Source organism: Aplysia californica, unplaced genomic scaffold (genome assembly GCF_000002075.1).
Source record: "Aplysia californica isolate F4 #8 unplaced genomic scaffold, AplCal3.0 scaffold00284, whole genome shotgun sequence".
Taxonomy (NCBI): Eukaryota; Metazoa; Mollusca; class Gastropoda; order Aplysiida; family Aplysiidae; genus Aplysia; species Aplysia californica.
Window position 1 is genome coordinate 589446 of NW_004797554.1, and position 5220 is coordinate 594665.

Consider the following 5220-nt stretch of genomic DNA (forward strand, 5'->3'; position numbering starts at 1 on the left):
AAAAACCGAGGCATTTCTGCTTTGGATGGTGGACACAAGACCGCAACTGGCCTCAATTCAGCGCTTTTCGCCGCCCCGAGACTGCAACAGCCACACCGTTTGCCTAGAACATGCTGTATGTAATTTCATTAATTTCTTACCAGGAAATGAAAACCCTCACAGGCTCTCTTTGCAACTTTCGACAACAACAGAGACCTGCTCTGCCCATGAAGCGTGATGAAGTCCTGAACAACGCAGAATCGTGGTTACCGTCAACACCAGAAAATTGCCTACCCTTTGATGTCGTCTTTTAACAATAGCCAGGCAAATAACTCTGAAACGAGGTGTAGTCGCTTGTGTAAAGTATTCCTTGGTCCTATTTTCTCCAACAATCCAAGTCATCACGCTCCCGTTTCAGTATTCACTATTGGCAGATAACTTTCCACATCGAACTCTAGTCCTGCTTTTTGCTTCACCTACGATTGTTTAACGGTTTTTCTTAATCACATCGATAATAATATGCTTTTATTCGTTTTATTTGAGGTTAACGTAAATGTGGCAGGATTAGCTTTATGTCCTACTTTTCCCATTTTTAAAGGCGTTTTGTACTGATAGTTTTACTTTCCACGTCAAAATGAACAAACGAACAAAGCGATTTCTCAATCGTATAGAGTCATATATGTGCTGTTCATATGGATCAGATTTGTTTCGGGTGTATCTCATTTTGTTAAACCTTTTAGGCCTACTAAAGTTTTACAAAGCAAATTCTCTGAATAGGAAATATAATACCCTGAGAATGTGGCAAAAGTCTACTTGAGCCATTATTCTTAAAAGAATAAAAGGCGTCTCTTTCTTGCGTTACGTGACTCCACTAAGAGTCGAGAAACCAGATGTGCATGGTGGATCAAGCAAGTTGGGAAAAGAGGGCTCTAGAAGATTTTTTTCTTACAAGCATGGTATTTATCATTGTGGGACTTTCTTTACCAACGAAATTCACTGAAGGAAAAAGATATGCCAAAGAATTTCATAGAGCTTTACATTTTAGACAGAGCTGGACATGGACACTTTAGCTCCCGATGAAGACGTAGGCCGGAAGTAATTTCATTGTATAGGGTGTCCAAAAAGACAAGAGGACCCACTTTAAAGACAACAACTCGGTCATCTCTCGAGAGGTTGTTCTGCACCAATTCTAGCATTACATCTAACAAATAAAATTCAACTAGGGGAAAACCAAGTTTGTAGATATGAAGAAGATCATCTGATACGTTTGGAAAAAAATCAAGCTTTAAAAATGTCAATCAAAATTGGGTAAAACACAAACTTTATTTCTTCCCTCTAAGACAGACCCAAAAATTGAGTTATGGAGCAGGCCTAGAAATAAGATCGCATTCAGGCACCTCATTTCAGGTTACAAACATACAAATCGATGAATGGTACTTTTATATTTGAAGTAACTGGTTGGTTACGTCGTTGTCCCCTCAAAACTGCAAACACTATCGACCTCACAGTGTAAACGATAGTGAGCTGATCTCGTAGAGACGACCTATGTGTTTATTAATCACTACCCTCCCTTCCACACTCTCAAACTCTTTTTTTCTCTCTCAGCCGCTCGAACTTAGTAAGATTATGGGCAGAAAAACCTATCATCTACCTCAAAATGTATTTTAAAAAACAACAACAACAAATCTAAATATGCCGAAATAAAGCCAGTAAGAACAAAACTGACCAAACGAGTACATACTATTATTGTTAAGATCGTGATCTACCAATTTAAGTGTCCATGATTATGTCGCAAAGTGCAGTCAGTTGGAGTTACGCTCCTGTGGCTAGGCATCGCGTATGAAAATGAACAAAGCACATAATATGAACAATTTCTTTTACTTTTTATGTTCGACGATATCTAAGGAAACGTGAGTTTTTGCAACTACGAACTTTAATGTGCCCTTTGAGGGCAGAGCAGTTGTTGTACCACAGCCAATGAAATTATTACCGATGCGTCGGTGGAGAGTCAGCGGTGAGATGGGTAGGGGATGGAGGTTGGGATTGAGTAGGGTATGGGTGTTAGGTAGAGTATAGGGCGAGGTATGCAGGGTTGGAGCAGGGTGTAAAGTGATTATTTATTAGGGATAAGGGATATGTCAACACCACCCCCCCCCCCCTTCCACACGTACAAACGGATGTCAAGCCACAAAGACTGGTGTACGTGCTTTTACCACTGCTAATGCTAATATTTATATCACACACAAAATCACTTCTATTCGTTGTCCAACCAGACAGGCCGAGACAGTCTGTGGACAGGCAGAGAAGGAGTTGTATAAAAGTGTTCAGGTACACAGGTGAAGAGGTGTGATCGGTCCGTTTTGCGTTCGGGAAGGAAACGATAAAACAATGAAGAGAGTCACATCAGATGGGTATCTCCTCTTGGTGGGAAAGTTTCGGAGAAATATGGGGAGGAGAAAGTGACAGAGTTATTGCCCTTTAAATGGGTATTCATTCTTTTTAGTCGCCCAGTTTTATTGTACTGAAACTTTGAAGTGATGTTTCTCACTTGCCGGAGATGTGGTTTTTTCGGTTCGGGCACAAAGCCAATGACTTTATGTCTCCTTTGAATTCTTCAGTATCTTTTCGCCCTGAAAACTTGACCAACATTTTTTTTTCATGAAAGCATCCAAAACTGCAATAGAACAGGAAATGTCATTTCAAAACTGCAGTCAATAACTTGCAACATTGTTTTTCGTCAGGGAACAAAATGTTCCAGTCGGTTTTTCAGTCTATTAAGTACGTGGACTGCTTCCTTAAAAATGTGTCATTCTCTTCAGATATAGAGACCAATTCGGATATTGAGCCCCAGCTTTCATTTTTTATAATAATATATAAATATAACAATATATACAAATATATGTATATTTCCATTCAGTAAGCTAAAATTTTGCCACAAATACATTTGTAAACCCAAACATTCTTGTTGATAAAGTTGTGGAGTCATGAAGTAGAGAATCAAAGGTCAGTTTTATTCTTTGCAGAAGATCCCGTGTTTCAGTTGACAACCCTATGGTGGGGGAAAAAGGGGTAGAATTTTAAGCGCTACTTTCCACTAGCCTTTAAAGATTTACATTTTTAACCATCTTCCTTGTGGCTGAAGAATTGTAAGTACCTGTACAAATATTATTGTATCCCTGAAAGGAGGAACGATAACCTTGATTTTCATTGTGCTAGGGGCCAAAGCACTTATCTCCCTCAGCATCCTGTCAGCAAAATGTGGGTATATGGTGCAACCACAGGACATGATTATAAATTATAGTGTTGGCATACAAGCTCACCCATGTGTCTTTGTCACACTTCATGACGGAATTGTAGGTGGCTCTGTGTATTCCTGGCGTCTCCTTTCATAAGAAACTCTTCAGCTGCATCAAATTGGTCGCTTTTAAGCACAAGGGGGCTATCCCGAAAAATGCTGTTTTGAGAAAATCGAAGATAAAGTTTTTGCCCCTTGTTCAGTTTCTATAAAAGACAAGGAGAGTTTTCTCTATACCCTAACAAATATACACACCAATGAAATCAAACTTCTCCTATAGGAAGTGCAATGCTCACTTCTGGTGTAGGTCAAGATTTCTGGAAACCCCCGGAATCTGGGTTAGCCCGCTTGTTCTTAAATGCGACCAACTGCATCATAGATTCTGGGCAGTGAAATATGAAGAGTGTAATAATTGTAATTGATTGTCGCCCACATTTAAGCAACGGGTAAATGTATTTGGATAAAATTTGAAGAACGTATTCTATCTTTTTATCCACAAGACAGACTACCGTTTTGGGGTGACCCAATACTTCATTTCGACCCGTCAGAGTAATGTGTTACTTATCTCTCGATAAACTGAGTAGACATGACGTGCTCAATGTTCAGCAAGAGAAAAAAAATTCATATATATTTGTCTTAGATGAGAAAAAAGCTGATTGATATTGTTGCTGCATGTTACAGATTGCTCTAGTTGTTGTGGTTATTCTTACTATTGATGTTATTATTATTATTATTATTGTTATTATTGTTATTATTATTATTATTATTATTATTATTATTATTATTATTATTATTATTATTATCATCATCATTATTATTGTTGTTGTTGTTGTTGATGTTGTGGTTGTTGTTGTTGTTGTTGTGTTGTTGATGTTGTTGTTGTTGTTGTTGTTGAAGAAACTGCTGTTGTCGTTACTGCCGCCCTTGTGCTCAGGAGTGCCTTCCAAAAATAGAACGCTTTGGTCCCTGAAAGAACATTGGGATCTCTGACCATCTAGGGTACAGGGGAAATATTCCTCGAAGGACAAAACATTCGGAGCCTTCTCTTAGATTCGAACCTAAACCGTCAGCAGGCTGGTCCAGCTAGCAACTACCTGACCCACGGCGGCTAAATCCTACGGTCATAGGGCAGGACAACTGTAGGGCATCAGACAAGAGTATATGTATACTGCCAAAGTGTTAAAGCAAACGAGAAAAAGGTTCTGAAAGTAGAGAGAGGAAGCTGATAACGACACCTTCGATTTTATAGAACTTCTTATAAGCAGTAAGAATGAATAAGATAACATAACATAACATAACATAACATAACATAACATAACATAACATAACATAACATTACATAACATAACATAACATAACATAGCATAACATACATAACATACATAATACTTTATTCTCCCTGTGGGAAATATTTCTCGGCTGTACAGGAAAGCTAAAACAAAATTTGCAACAGTGAGCAACAACAATTTATAATTAATCATCCTAGCAACCATTTCAAGGACAGTTTTCAGTCTATCTTCTTGAAAAATAATCTATAAAGATTAAAATCTGTGTTTGTCCATTTGAGTTTAGTGTGTATACACATAAATGCCAAAACTGAAAATCGGAATATAAATATATACACGATTTTTTTGCCTCCTCTTAATTAAAACAAGTTCCTTTCGAAAAAAATGCATGTCACAGGGTATGATTGTGAAAAATGGTAAAAAGAAAAACACATCGACAGACTGCAGAGTTTATCCAACACTTTCACCTGAGGTACCAACACTGAACAACTGACTGTGGAATGGGAAATCCTTCCAGGAAGGGAAACAATACATTTCTGACCCTGTTGTGCTCAGGAGTGCCTTCCAAAAATATAACGCTTTGGTCCCTGAAAGAATATTGGGTACAGGGGAAATATTCCTCGAACGACAAAACATTCGGAGCCTTCTCTCAGATTCGAA

General features: G+C 38.3%; 1 protein-coding gene across 1 annotated transcript in view; it reads right to left on the minus strand.

The window, feature by feature from the left end:
• Positions 1-2409, minus strand: part of LOC101852701 (actin) — a gene marked incomplete in the record, with an annotated part of 13811 nt that extends 11402 nt beyond the window's left edge. Inside the window, 1 exon segment of the mRNA XM_013084305.2 lies at positions 141-2409.
• Between the last annotated feature and the right edge of the window lie 2811 nt (positions 2410-5220).